At 37.6% G+C, this 16,475-nt stretch overlaps 1 protein-coding gene across 1 annotated transcript in view; it reads right to left on the minus strand.

Annotated features, from left to right (window-relative positions):
- Positions 1 to 2,588: 2,588 nt before the first annotated feature.
- Positions 2,589 to 16,475, minus strand: part of RabX6 (RAS oncogene family member RabX6) — a 98,305-nt gene continuing 84,418 nt past the window's right edge. The window contains exon 5 of the mRNA XM_071674821.1: positions 2,589 to 4,278. The gene's annotated coding sequence lies outside the window, so the exon portion shown is untranslated. The remainder of the gene's footprint in view (positions 4,279 to 16,475) is intronic.

Consider the following 16,475-nt stretch of genomic DNA (forward strand, 5'->3'; position numbering starts at 1 on the left):
AGAAATTGGGATATATCAGTTTATGGGGTGTGCAGTATGGCAGATTTACTAATTCAACCAAAGTCGTATTTCATTGCATGTGCCTAGTTTGGGCGTCATACCTGTAAAATGCTATAAAATTTCTTGATTCTCAGGAATGGTAATTAGGAGGTAGAGTATCAGGATCTAGTTTAATTTGTCATGGACAATGTTGGGATATCGATTTGTGGAATGTGCAATATGATAGATTCTTCAGTTTAAGCAATCATTTTCTCACATTTATTCACACAAAAGTACTTAACAGTAAAAGAATATGGAATACCATTAATACAGTGAAAAACCAATGTGTTTAGGGTAACTAAGCAGCACAGTAGCATCAGCAGAATACCTGTATCAGCTGTTCAACAATAACAACAAACAACTGCAGGTTTTCAGTTTCCACCTACAGTACTGTGTTTTGATTAAAAGGTACATTGTATTTCATTTTTTGTTTTATTTGAGATATTAAAAACAAAATAAGCATTCAATTTATGATAATTACAGGTAGCTGTAAATGTAATGAAAACTAACCAAGAAAAATTTCAACGCAGTAATGTTGCTGGTCATGTTATGCTAAAACACGGGATTTCAAAAATGTTGGAGATGAAATTCAGATTTCACATGAAAATAATGTTTTGCACTTACCAAAAAACTTGATCTCTTGCTTACAAAAGAAGATATATGTATCAACAAATACTACAACTACATATAGCCTGAGAAACTTGAGGGAGAGGGTACATCACTGTTGTGATCATTGTGAAAAGGAACATCAGAAGTTAAGGGATCAGGAAGTGTGGGTCCTTTAGGGATGGAGAGGCATTCTACATTTTTAAATATTTTCTCCAGTCATCTGCCTCGTTAACAATGGTTTTTGTCTTAGAAAAGTCTCTCTGATTTTATAAACTGACATGATTTCTTGTTCTTTTATGAATTCATGCTGCTCTAGTCCTTCAATAAGTCCATCTCACATTTTCACAATGTTTATATGCACTTTTTCTGCAGTGTTAACAAAGTCATCTTCATCTCTATTAACATGATCACCTTGATTTAGAACCATTTTAGCTATTTCACTGTTGGTCAGTAAATGAACAACTGGAGCCTCATTATAGATTTAAAAACTTTTACAATATCCACTTCTGGTTCACTGATGGACTCTAGAGACTTTTTGACATTTTCAACAATATCTTTGTACCATAGAGCAGAGAATAAGCAAAACACAGTGAGTAATGCATGTAGGTCTGGTGGTGACGATTGTTTGTAACAAAATGGCACCAACAGAGCATCAGAGCCCAGCATGAGCAAGTGAGGTCAGGTGTGGGATTTTCCATTTGTAGTGTCCTGTCCCCACTCAAAAAGTTTCAGATTCTGAAGCAGTTTGGATAAGGGATACTCAACTTGTACTTTGCTGATGTGAGAAATGGTTGAATATGTTTGAAAAAACTCATGGGATTCACAGTAATGTTAGTCAGGGAGTTCTGTCATAATTTAAATGAACAATAATACCTCACTAAAGGGGGGGATGCTGTTTCATGTGTGGTGGAGTAGCGACAGGAATGGATGAAGGCAAGCAAATATGAATATGCACATGTGTATATATGTATATGTCTGTGTATGGTAATATATGAATAAAGGCAGCAAGTATGAATTATGTACATGTGTATATATGTCTGTGTATGTATATATATATATATGTATATGTTGGACTGTATAGGTATGTATATGTGCGTGTGTGGATGTGTATGTATATACATGTGTATGTGGGTGGGTTGGGCCATTCTTTCGTCTGTTTCCTTGTGCTACCTCGCTAACGCGGGAGACAGCAACGAAGTATAATAAAATAATATAAACATATATGTGCGTGTATGGATGTTTATGTATATATATATATGTGTGTATATGAGTGGATGGGCCATTCTTCATCCGTTTCCTGGCGCTACCTCGCTGACATGGGAAACAGTGATTAAGTATAATGATAATAAAATTGGGTATTGGTTGCTGAAATGATTGGACATATGAAGAGAATGAGTTAAAAAAGATTGAATAAGAGGATCAGTGTATCAGGAGTGGAGGGAGCATGGGACAGGAGGATACCAAGGAGACAGAAGGATGGGATGAAGGAGGCATCGAGGTCCTTGGGTCAAGCATTCTGGTAGGTAAGAGGAGAATAAGGATAAAACTAATTGGATTGCTGTAGTATATAGGGTGTGTATGTGTTGTGAAGGAGATCTACTGTCAAGGGCCTAATCCAGGGCATATGAAGCAGAAAAGGTAGACCATGGAGTTGTCTTTTGGGCTTGTCTGTGAATGGTAGACTCTGATTTTGGTACATTATACAGGACAGCAAGAGTTGATGTGAGCAAGTAATACCAATGTCAACTTCCTTGCTAAGGTAGGAGAATGAATTAGCTATACAGAAATGCCTTCTTATTTCTCACTATCTGTAGTCTGTAGTGTATGATAATATGTTTCCAATCCATTTATCACTCACTCTGTACCACATGATACAGAGAGAGATGTCAATATCATGGGTTACTGTAGTGTTCCCTATACATAAGAATTGAATGAAAAGCTTTCTTCCACTGTGAGTTATTAATTGCTTCAACTGTTACAGCAGCGTAAGTTTTACACAGGAACTTCATATGTACAAAATCTTCTGAGAGGATTGATGATCCTCAGCTTAGTATCTCTTTAAGTACATTTTATCACTTTTGCCTCTCACATACCTCTATCCTTACAGCATCATGCTGCCTTCTTTTGTAAATTTTTTTTTACATAATTCCCACATTCTTTCATAACCTTTTTGTGTATATTCAAAATAAAAATTCACATTCACAGGCATGTCTAATGGATAAATTCTTAAAACTAATGTTTCATGCCAATTCAAATTAAGTCCATCATTAATAGTAAACAAGTGCTCTTGGTAGATGCCTTAACAATCATGAGGGCATTATCTTATCTGATCCTTTGATATGACTCTAAATGGTGCTGAAATATATTTAGTTTTAGTCAGAGTACTGGTTAAATACATACAAGAGAGTAATGCATTGATTATGCAAGTCTCATCGCATGCAAATGAGTATTATAACTGCTAAAGCAAGTTATTCTGAGCTAACCAGAAATACTCATAAACATGAATGTTTGATAACCTACAAATATATCTAATAAATTTAATTTGGATAAAAAGTTTTACAAAATACAAAAACTTTAAAACTTTATATTCAAAGTCTCTTGACTGAATAAATAAAATATATCCTGCAGTGTGAGCTCCACTTAATACATGATTATTCCTATTAGAAACTTCAGGACACCTTTCACACAACACTTTATGACATGGATATATTAGTAATACACAGGAGACATTCAAATTTACTCGTTAGTCTATACATTAGTACTTAGCATGTGATGAACCAAATACCATATTTTTTGGATTCAGTTAAATGATACATTAAGATCAACTTTATTACAAATTATGTCATTAGAAAAATTGATCACAAGTGCACATAGAGGTTCATGAAACTGCATAAAAGGATTCATGACACAAACTGACATGTTTAGTTGTTATAAAATAATCTCATCCACTATGACGACACTTGCAATCATATATTTTGGTGGCCTTATTGTGTAAAGACATACACAACTACTGTACTTTAACAGATGCAGAGGGTTTATACAAAGCTGAATTCAGTTTCTTCTGCTACTGGTCACATAACATTTACATATTATGATACCATGAAAATGATAATGAACTCGAATATACTAATAAGCAATTCATACATGAAGTATGCATGCAAGGACAAGTGGACATTTTTCTATCAGTAAAAAAATTCAGACTCTGAGAGACTAGCACATCAGAAAATTTCGTCTGGCAGATAAATATTCTTTACAATTACAAAATCTTGTATACGCAAGTATCTATATTCGACAATGATATCTTAACATCTACTATAAACTGTATAAAACCAGCTCTTGATAACAAAGGAACTGTATTCTGTTCGTAATCAGAATACATAGCACAGCAGTGAAACACTGGAAAAGTACTAAATTTTGAATGTAAAGAAATATTCTTACTTTACATTATGGCTTATATATTGGTATGTAAAAGTGACTGTGTACCAACTGATACATATTCAAAATGTCTTGGACAGCTGAAAAACACCCGCATTGAGATGTGAAATTTGTCAGTACTTTATAAAAAACAGGTGCACATTCAGAGTAAGAAGACTGCTGCATGACATCATCACAGTTCACTACTCTCCCAGCCTGAAAGAGAATAGAGAAATAGGCTAAATAACACAAATATCTTTTCTTTATCAGAATAGAGAAATAGGCTAAATAGCATACAAATGTCTTATCTTTACCAAACTCAAAATGCAGTATAAAAGGTGATTACCTACACACACACACAAAATATGGATGAGTGCATGTCTGTAAGTGTGTTCATTCCTTTTGTTATTATACCAATTTGTTCAATATGCATGAGACCCCCATCCATACTCTCTGCATTCAAGGTTACCTATATTAACTTGTTCCATGTTTCCATAACACTTGGCTTTTTTTAGTTTGTTTCTTGTTATGTTCTTGACACGTCCAATCTGAGCCAAGTACTCTGTTTACCTCATCCTATCTATTTAAAAGTCAGAGCACTTTTATCGTCACATTTCCCATTCTTGTCCTTCCAACATGGGTAATTCCATGACTATCACCCTCTTCCCATAGCTCAGCTACCTAACTTCTGATACAATCTTTGTTGCATACCTTTTGATCTTCAGCATATCGATCTTCCCTCAAGTGAAAAGACTCCATTGGTGCCGCATACTCTATTGTAAATAACTTACAAACATCTCATCTGTGTATCTAAAGACAACACTGATGATAGCTTGAAAGTAATTTGCTCCTTATCAATTCTCCTTATGTGTACTTTTGAGTTAGGCTTGGTACTATGTCTACCGCATGTATCTTTTACTTGCTGATTTGTACAATGCTTCCTGTAAAATTGTAATCATTTTTAAGTCTACTTTCACTCTGTCCTCTCCTCATCTTAATTTTGGTTGGGAAGAACTTCAGCCAAGCGTCCAAGAACAACCAGAGTCACTTTAGATGTCTAAATTTCAGGCAGTCTTGCAGTTTTCAATCAAACATAATTTTAGCTTTATCCACAAACATGCTCAAGGTTGATTCCAGTCCAACTGGGAATCTATCAAAATAAACAAGGTATAGCATTGGTTCGAGGACCAAGCGCTGTGAGGGCACACTTGTTACTCTTACCTATTTTGAATATGCAACTCTGATGTGCATCTTATGTTTTCTTTCACATAAGGAATTTTCAATTGACTAAAGGAGCCCACCTCTTATGTCTGCCTGTAGCTCCAGTAATTTGATAAATCTCTTGTGGAAGACAGTGCCAATGACATAAAGGCTTTCCTTGCGCTTCCTTTGTCTAGGTCAGTGCGCATTCTTTAAAGTTAAGTTTGTTTTGTATGACTTCTTGTCTCTGAAGCTGTACTGTTTCTCACTCAGTTAGTGTTTACAAATATTCATCCATTTGTTTCCAGATTACATTCACCACTGTTTATACATTGTGCTTGTCAGAGATATGGGGCTTTCATTTAGTGCAATTTCTCTATCTCCTTTCTCTGAAGACAGGTTTGACATTTTTCTCCTGTACTCTCTTCTGGGATTGGTCCCAAATCCACTAGGTTTCTTGAACAACAATCACAGTAGTCTGCCAAGTGCCTCTGCACGTACACTGAATACATAAAGGTGAAATTTCATCAGAACCATACACCTTTATGATCCTTCAGTATCCTATTCATGCCATGTCTAATCTTCTCCACTGTCAACTCTTCCTTTTCACCACCAGCACTAGGAGGTGCTCTGCTCTTCACTAAGAAGAAACTTTGTAGTTTTGTATGTAACTCCCTGGATATATTCTTAAATTCTGTGACCCTTTCATCTGAGTCCTTTGGGTTAATAACTATCAATCTACTCCCTATAAATTTATGATACTGCTTTGGTTTTATTTTGCTCTTTACACTGCCTCCTTGGTACACTTTCTGATTCTCCTTCCTTATTCTAATGTACTCACATTTTGTATTCTTGTACTTCTTTAAAAGCTTACTTGCTGTTCTGTCATCTATTGCTTCTCCATACGTCTGTTTTCTTTCACCATATATCTTTTCTTGAATCATACTTCACTCCTCTCTGATGCCCCCTTTCTGCTTCCTTACTCTAGCATTCATTACACTGGTCAACAAAGATTGTGTCCCATGGAAAAAATATCTGTATGTCTTTTTGCTCGTCGAATCCAAAAATATTCTCAGAATTTCTCCATCACCCTTAGTTTTTTGTTCTAGCATACTCGCATATCTTAGCATACAGTATATATGTATCAGTGCTCTACAGAGCATTTGAAACAAAAAGTTTAACAAATACAGCTATTTTCTTGTTTCTGAAAAGCAACAGTTTCTTTTTGAAAGCACAAGCCTAGATAAATGAGTCACCAAGGGCCTGCAGAAACACGACTGGAAATGTTGGTACATTCAAACAGCCTACTAGAACTCAACGTGTAAACAGTGTCTTTTCCACTTTGATGATGGATTGTGCTTTTGTGTATTCAAGTGTTGTGCTGATACCCCATCCACCATCATTATATAATGCTGAGAAACTACAGTAGTCTAAATTCTTTCTGCTACATCTGCGTTAAATTGACATTCATATTGCAAAAACGTTCTTTCACCCCCTCATTAAAAAATGCTATGAGCATTATTTTGTTTGTAAAGTGGGCGACCAGGATAAAAGCTGGGCCTCCCATATTTGTTGTGCCACATGTCAGGCTTCTCACAGCATGGACAAAGCAGGGGGACACACACACACACTCATATTTTAACTTGACAAGAAAATATAATTCTCATCAGCAGTTTTTTAAGCTATCACTGACTCCCACATGAAGGACAATATGGATCCAACATTTTAAGTGAGCTGTTCTAAGTAAACCACATTTGCAGAGTCAAGATCTTGATGATCTCATCCACGATTTGAAATAGTCTAAGAAGCTAAGAAGCAAGCTGAACTTTTGGGTTCCTGGTCAAAGTGCTGAAATCTTCCCTAGAATAGAACTAAAGTCTGTTTTTATTGTGATCACCATGTCATTTTCAAAGAATTTTTCTCCCTTGAAGATGGTTCGGTACTCTGCAACGATGTTCCTTCTGTTATGGAGGCACTTGGCCATGAATATAACACAAGTGAGTGATGCTTGTTTATTGAATCATCAAAAGTAAGCTTGAAAGCAGTCCTACTCCACAATGGAAATAAGTTCCCCTCTGTTCCTGGCACATGTAGATAACATGAAGGAAACATATGATAACATGAATTTTCCTTCGGAAAAAATTAAGTATGGGGACTTTAAGTGGAATGTATGTTGTGACCTAAAGGTTGTGGCACTTTTACTCAAAATGCTACTTGGTCACACGAAGTTCTGTTGTTTCCTCTATGAGTGGGATAAGAAAATATAATTCTGATCAGTTTTTTAAGCTATCACCGACTCCCATGTGAAGGATAATATGGATCCAACATTTTAAGTGAGCTGTTCTTCAGGTAAACCACATTTGCAGAGTCAAGATCTTGATGATCTCATCCACGATTTAAAATTGTCTAAGAAGCTAAGAAGCATGCTGAACTTTTGGATTCCTGGTCAAAGTGCTGAAATCTTCCCCAGAATAGAACTAAAGTCTGTTTTTATTGTGATCACCATGTCATTTTCAAAGAATTTTTCTCCCTTGAAGATGGTCTGGTATTCTGCAACGATGTTCTTTCTGTTATGGAGGCACTTGGCCATGAATATAACACAAGTGAGTGATGCTTGTTTATTGAATCATCAAAAGTAAGCTTGAAAGCAGTCCTACTCCACAACGGAAATAAGTTCCCCTCTGTTCCTCTGACACATTCAGCTAACATGAAGGAAACATATAACATGAATTTTCCTTTGAAAAAAATTAAGTATGGGGACTTTAAGTGGAATGTATGTTTTGACCTAAAGGTTGTGGCACTTTTACTCAAAAATGCTACTTGGTTACACAAAGTTCTCTTGTTTCATCTATGAGTGGGACAGTTGGGACACGAAAAATCATCATGTAATGAAAGTGTGGCTAAAATGAAGATCACTGACTCCACTGAAGAAGAATGTCATCAATCCTCCTCTTGTTGATCCTGACAAAATTTATCTGGCTCCTTTGCACATCAAGCTCGGGGTATTTTTGTAGGACCACAGATCAGGGAATTGCTTCAAAATGAAAAGTCTAATGAAGAGCTAAATGAAGTTGAAAAAAACTGCATGGCTGTCATTAAGAGAGTTTGCAAAGATTTTTGGGGCAGTCACAGATCAGAAAACTAGTGATATCGCAAAAGATCTACAGGCTTAATATAAAGTTCTGGGGTGCAATACGAATCTAAAATTTCACTTTTTGGACTAGCACTTACACTTTTTCCTGGAAAATCTTAGGGCAATCAGTGGTGAGCACAGTGAAAGATTTCATCATGACATTTTCGTCAAGGAATAGCAGTACCAAAGAAAGTGGAGCCCATCTATGTTGGCAGATTACTGCTGGACACTTAAAAGGAATGTTCCTGAGGCCAAATAGGTTTCTTAAGTGTAATATCAGCCTTATTCATGAGTAAATACAATAATTGTAAAATTTAATTGCTCTGTCCCTTAAAAATCATGCCTGACAGAAAAATTCTAAACAGATTTGAACTCAACATAAAAAGTACCATATGGGCCACCTATTTTAATTTAGATTTTGTTGCCCAGTGTTATATTTGCATATTCAAAGGCAATATTGATGATAGAAGTAATCTGCCTCCTTTGTAATTCTCCTAATATGAAATTTTGAGGTTAGGCTTAGTACTATATCTACGTTACATTTCTTTCTCATGATAATTTCTGCAAGCTGCCTCTTGTAAGATGGTAGCCATATTTAGATTTCCTTTTTACTCTGTCCTGTCCCATATTTATCATCCTACATTTAGCTGGGTAGCCAAGTATCTGACAATGACAAAAGCTGAAGTCACTTTAGGTGTCTTCAAATTTAAGGTTCTCAAACTCTCTTTCCCAATCTATATTCCAAAGGTTTTGTTTAGCTGTGTTTAGGTTGCTGGATTAGCTCAATTTGGTGTTTGATTCTCCACAGGCTTCACTGTGCTCTCTTCACTCATTACATATTGATATTCAAGCACAACATGATCATTATTCCCATAAGGACACTGTATATCAAATAACAGAAAGCACTGGTGATGTACCTCCATTATATCTTCCAAACCCATGACAGGCTAGTACAGGAAGCTTTACTGCACACATTCTAAGAACTTGTAATATAGGTACACCACCGATTTTCCAGCACTCGTTGTTACAAAACCTTGCCGGATTAACCATTTTGCAGGACCAACCGTGGTCACATAATAATAATTCATCAACACACCTCTAACCCACTAATTATACATCTCCCATGTGTCTAAAGTATATCATGGACTGCTAGAAAATTTAAATTAAACAAATATTAAATGTAAATCAAAAAATAAATGGAATACAGGTACTTGTAGAACAATACATTAATTTGAATCCTGTGGGGTCTTCTTCGTCTTCTGTTGTTAGTGTTTTCCTAGGTGTACACTGCCAGAATAATGCTGTTTTGTCTGCATTATACACCTGCTCAGGACTAAGGTGCTCATCAGCTACGAGTTTTGCAAATTTGTAAACATACTCGGCAGCTCCTTCATGGTTTGCAGACTGCTTTTCTCTGCACACTTTATTCGTGGAAATTCTATGACGCTTCTTGAATCTTTGAAGCCATCCTTCACTATAGTCTCGCTCATGTTGTAATTTAAGTTCTTTATGGAACAAATTAGCCAGGTCCATTATCATGCTACCTGACAAGTCCACTCCATCACTCCAACGCTGTTGAAATCATTGCATCATCACTCGATCGTGCTCAGTACTCTTACCATCTTTCATAGTTTTTCTGATCGTCATATGCTTCTTGGAATCACTGTCTGCATAGAATTTTAATATTTTCTCCATTTGCTTCTTTATATCATAAACAGATGATGAACCAATACTGAAGATGTCACACAGCTTATGCACCAAAACACCACAGTCCATTTTTTTCAATAGTTCTACTTTATCTTAGATAGATATGGACTGGTGTTTATGTTTGATATATGACAGACACTCTCACATGTCTTAGAAGCCATAGCTAGGGTTAAATTTAAGCAAAATAAGCTAAGAATCTCACAGATTGCAGTATCACTCACCACCAACAAAAGCAGTGTAAAGAAAGTAAATAAGTGCACCCTACTACACACAATGCAATCTCTGGCAGCCCAGTAAACCAGTCTGGTGGCCTCAGTAATTTCAAGTTCCCTCACGTGATTTTGTATGGACTAAAGGAGGTGCCGAACCATCAGTTGCTGGAAATTTGGTGGTGTACCTGTATTGCAATTCTCTCTATGTGAAAATCCAGGTTTTAGTTGATCTTACAATTAAAATTTCTAATTATCAATATCTATCTGTCACTGGTAATAGTTTGTCTTGCTCTCTGTTACACAATTCAAACTGTACTTTCAATTTTTTATGGGTTGTAACCTACAAGACCAATTATGGCCTTCTTCCTTCCGTTACCTTTCCTACTATGAATCTCTACAGGGATGCATTTTCCACTGCTTCTTCCAGAAATATTAGATACTCTCTTACTAATAATACTCAGTCTCTTCTTTTGTCTTCTCTTTCCTTCTTTGCTACTGTGTATCCTCCACAAAAGAGAAATCCTGATTCCATCTTTTTGATCAGTCTCATTCCTACAATACCAGTCTCAGGTATGAATGCCCCAGTGTGGTCTCTCACTCTAGTTCTTCATCATTAACCATTAGTTCATCTATATTTGTAAACTTTTAGCTGTAGCTGTACCCTTACAAAGTCTGACATGCCTGCTCTCTCTGTAGTATTTATGGGGGTATCATTTTTTGGCCTTTTTTTCCCCAAAACAAAAGTGTCTTCATTTGTCGTCCTACATTTGGCATGATATAAGCAAAATATCTTCACTCACTAACAGTTTAACTTCACTTTAGTTGGCCAACTCCCATCGCCCACACCAACTCCCCAAACCTTCGTGCCTGAGGAAGAGGTTCCTGAGTAAGAGAGCTCAACCAGTATCCATGTGGTGAAAGAAATATGTCAGTGAGCTGTACGAAAATTGAATTCCTTCCATACCTCACATTCTCCATTCTCAATGATCTAGAGCAAATTATCTCACACCCCACCCATATTCCTGACTGCCATGACCATTCTCCTAATATTCTAGGTCTGTTTTTCACCTCTAATCCTTTCCACTGTAACTAAACTATGTCAGATCCAATTGGTTCATCTGACCACATTCTTATAAGTATCTATTTTTAATGGCATCTCCCCCTCCAGCAGCCCCTTCTTAATGTAAATATTGGCACCTCAACAAAGCTGACTGGAATAACTATGAAAATTCTTTTCAGACTTTCCTTGGGTAATCTTTTTTTACTATTTTTTATTATACTTTGTAGCTGTCTCCTGCGTTAGCAAGGTAGCACAAGGAAACAGACAAAAGAATGGCCCAACCCACCCACATACACATGTATATACATACACATCCACATATGCATACCTATACATTTTAACGTATAGGTATGTTCTAGAAGGAGGTAAATAAAAGAAGGCGTGCTTGTGTAAAGAGCAAGTGTGTGTTATGCATGGCTGGGAGAATGGTAGTGATGAAGGATAGACTGCTTAAAAGATGGAGAGAGTAATTTAGAATGATGACAAAAGGAATGTGTTAGTATAGTAGGAATAAGATAGATAGATAGATAGATAAGAGAAAATAAGAGCAGTATAAAGCTCTTTAAAGAGTGGAGAAGCTTGGGGTATATGGTTGAAGTGGTGAGTGAGAAGGTCAAGTTGAGGTAAAAATATTATTGAGTGGATCAGGAAAACGTATACAAAAGCATGGAAAACTTGTTTAGGTGCCAGATAACTGGATGAGGCAGTTATTGAACCATTGTCTTTGTATGCATGTTCTTGATGCTACATTGTGAAAGGAGGAAATATCAGGTTATAAAAGTTTTTTATTTTCCAAAAGAAGGAACAGAGAAAGGGTCAGATGAGGATATTCCCTCTAAAGCTCAGTCCTCTGTTCTTAACACTACCTCACTAATGTGGGAAATGGCAAAAATGTGTGAAAAAAGTTATAATTTGATTTACCAGTTGTTTTTTATACTTTGTCACTCTCTCCCGCATTAGCGCAAGGAAACAGACGAAAGAATGGCCCAACCTACCCACATACACATGTATATACATACACGTCCACACACACACATATACATACCTATACATCTCAATGTGAATAAGAGCAAGGTTATTAGGTACAGTAGGGTTGAGGGTCAAGTCAATTGGGAGGTGAGTATGAATGGAGAAAAACTGGAGGAAGTGAAGTGTTTTAGATATCTGGGAGTGGATCTGGCAGCGGATGGAACCATGGAAGCGGAAGTGGATCATAGGGTGGGGGAGGGGGCGAAAATTCTGGGGGCCTTGAAGAATGTGTGGAAGTCGAGAACATTATCTCGGAAAGCAAAAATGGGTATGTTTGAAGGAATAGTGGTTCCAACAATGTTGTATGGTTGCGAGGCGTGGGCTATGGATAGAGTTGTGCGCAGGAGGATTGATGTGCTGGAAATGAGATGTTTGAGGACAATGTGTGGTGTGAGGTGGTTTGATCGAGTGAGTAACGTAAGGGTAAGAGAGATGTGTGGAAATAAAAAGAGCATGGTTGAGAGAGCAGAAGAGGGTGTTTTGAAGTGGTTTGGGCACATGGAGAGAATGAGTGAGGAAAGATTGACCAAGAGGATATATGTGTCGGAGGTGGAGGGAACGAGGAGAAGAGGGAGACCAAATTGGAGGTGGAAAGATGGAGTGAAAAAGATTTTGTGTGATCAGGGCCTGAATATGCAGGAGGGTGAAAGGAGGGCAAGGAATAGAGTGAATTGGAGCGATGTGGTATACCGGGGTTGATGTGCTGTCAGTGGATTGAATCAAGGCATGTGAAGCGTCTGGGGTAAACCATGGAAAGCTGTGTAGGTATGTATATTTGCGTGTGTGGATGTATGTATATACATGTGTATGGGGGGGGTTGGGCCATTTCTTTCGTCTGTTTCCTTGCGCTACCTCGCAAACGCCGGAGACAGCGACAAAGTATAATAAAAAAATAATAATAACATCTCAATGTATACATATATATACACACTCAGACATATACATATATACACATGCACATAATTCATACTGTCTGCCCTTATTCATTCCCATCACTACCCCACCACATAATGAAATACCAACCCCCTCCCCCCCGCATGTGCGTGAGGTAGTACTAGGAAAAGACAACAAAGGCCACATTCATTCACACTCAGTCTCTAGCTGTCATGTATATTGCACTGAAACCACAGCTCCCTTTCCACATCCAGGCCCCACAGAACTTTCCATGCTTTACCCCAGACGCTTCACATGCCCTGGTTCAATCCACTGACAGCATGTTGACCACGGTATACCACATCATTCCAATTCACTCTATTCTTTCCACGCCTTTCACCCTCCTGCATGTCCAGGCCCCGATCACTCAAAATCTTTTTCACTCCATCTTTCCACCTCCAATTTGGTCTCCCACTTCTCCTTATTCCCTCCACCTCTGACACATATATCCTCTTTGTCAATCTTTCCTCACTCATTCTCTCCATGTGACCAAACCATTTCAAAACACCCTCCTCTGCTCTCTCAACCACACTCTTTTTACCACCACACATCTCTCTTACCCTTCATTACTTACTCGATCAAACCACCTCACACCACATACTGTCCTCAAACATCTCATTTCCAGCACATCCACCCTCCTCCACACAACTCTATCTATAGCCCATGCCTCCAAAAACTACAAATACTTTCCCTTGTCTACATTTTTCCTTTTGTTAACTTCACTATATTTCAATTAAAGCCCGCCCTTGATGTGGACTTTTGTTAGGGACTGGAGCCTTAAACAATATGAAAAAGAAAACAGTAAATCTTATGCCAACATCATAATTAGAGTAAGTATTCTGAAATGCATGCTAATGCAAATGCATGAATGTTTACAATAATTCTAATTTTGTAGCTTCTTTTTAGCTGAGACGGCATGGGTGTGTTGGAATGTTTTGGACATATGGAGAGAATGAGAGAGGAAAGGTTGACAAAGAGGATATATGTGTCAGAGATGGAGGGAACAAGAAGCGGGATACCAAACTGGAGGTGAAAGGATGGAGTAAAAAAGATTTTGAGCAATCTGCACTTGAACATACAGGAGGGTGAGAGGCAAGCAAGGAATAGAGTGAATTGGAACGATGTGGTATACTGGGGTCAAGGTGCTGTCAATGGACTGAACCAGGGAATGTGAAGCATCTGGGGTAAACCATGGAAAGGTCTGTGGGGCCTGGATGTGGATAGGGAGCTGTAGTTTCGGTGCATTACACATGACAGCTAGACACTGAGTGTGAACGAATGTGGCCTTTTTTATTTATTTTCCTGGCATTACCTCGCTGAAGCAGGGGTAAGCAATGCTGTTTTCTGTGGGATGGGGTAGCAACAGGAATGGATGAAGGCAAGCAAGTATGAACATATGTATATATGTAAATGTCTGTGTATGTGTATATGTTGATATGTATATGTATGTATGTATGTATATGTGCATGTATGGGCGTTTATGTATAGTGGAGACTATTTTGTTGTAGCCACCTGCTTGATGGGGGGTTCCTGGAGGGAATGGGTGTCAGAGATATAGACTGATAGATACACAAACAGAAAGACCTCATAAGCTGACTCCCTCGCTACAAACTAGAATCACAAGTTGGCAATGGTCTTGTGCTCCTTTATCAGCAGAAATTAAAGTCAAGCTGTCATGAAACCCTTCCTTTGGCAAAACAGACTACTTAAATGTGTGTATGACTTACCTACTTTTACAGTGTGAGATGGGGAGGCTACATTTTAGGCAATGTTTCTAACATTTTCTTTTGTATCAAACAATCTTTGGATTTAATAACAGAGTATACATTTACAGTTACTTCTCTTAATTTGTTTTACGTATCTACACCTCTGTCACTTTGGAAATATTTCTTCATCTTTCTTATCTTGCTTTTAAAATTGTCTACTATTATGTCTTCCTGCTGACCAGGTATTTCTTAATTTAAGGAACTACTCCATTTTCATCAGTTCTGCTGAGAAACTTACATGATGTTATGGCTCTCCTTTTCCTCCTTTCATCCCATATGGTTAATTCCTCTACCCATGGAAGAGCTTTCTACTGTTGGTAAAATCTTTACTGCCCAACTCTGTGAGTTTCCCAAGTATATCAATATGGCCCCTTAAGCAGAGTGACCAGACTAATGCTACATACCTAGCATTGGGTCTATTATATGCTCTCATTATTTCTTTTGATCATTTCCTAGTCTGTTTTATTGACACCAATTTCAATATAGACTAATGACCAATCTACCACCATCTGGGATTCCTGTTGATTCTTGCAATCTGCTTCCTGAAAGATGGCAGATATCAATGTATCCTTTCACTATGTTCCATCCTCATCACCATCCATCTGGTTGAGCTGAAGTTGACCGGCAAGGTCTATGCCAAGAGCTGGAGTCAATCTAGGTTTTTTCTTTTGGAGGTTCTCACCTCTTATAATTCTCTAATCATCTGCAAACATTTTTAAGTATGATCCCAATCCTGTTGGTAAGTTTAAAACCATAAGCCAGAATTAAGAATGACCCTAGGACTGAGCCCTACTGGTCCCAATAGTTATTCATTTCTATATGAGAAGCTTTGGGCCTACAAAAGATCAACTGCATTTTCTATCCTTAGTCTTTGGTCCCCCACTGTTTCATGGTCCTAGCCTACATGGATCAACAAATGAGACCCATTCACTGTGACCTAAGGTGATATTCATCCACAATTGCTCCTAATGCTCCTTACCCTGTGGGAAACACAAGTTTCTCTGGAAGAAAAGAGAAAATCCTTCCCCCCCCCCAAAAAAAAAAAGTTACAAGGCCCTTTGTCAAGTAAAATGTCAGTCATGGTCAGTCAGACAGAACCAACAAGGTAAAGGCTTGACTGACCTCAGTTTAACCCTGGGGTTTGAATCAGGTTCATCAATTTGGGGTTGCACCATTTTAGTCCTAACTTTATTTATATATTGCCCCTGTAAGGGCCTTATACACAAAAAAAGCCTCAAAGATGAAAAAACAACTAGACAAGGGAACAAAAGGAAAAGCGGAGAGGTAAAGAAAAAAATTGCCATCCTCATGAAAAAAGGTAACACTCCCAACGACATAATAAGTCAACAAAATGAATAAGGTACATATAATGT

The sequence above is a fragment of the Panulirus ornatus genome, chromosome 20 (genome assembly GCF_036320965.1).
Source record: "Panulirus ornatus isolate Po-2019 chromosome 20, ASM3632096v1, whole genome shotgun sequence".
NCBI lineage: Eukaryota > Metazoa > Arthropoda > Malacostraca > Decapoda > Palinuridae > Panulirus > Panulirus ornatus.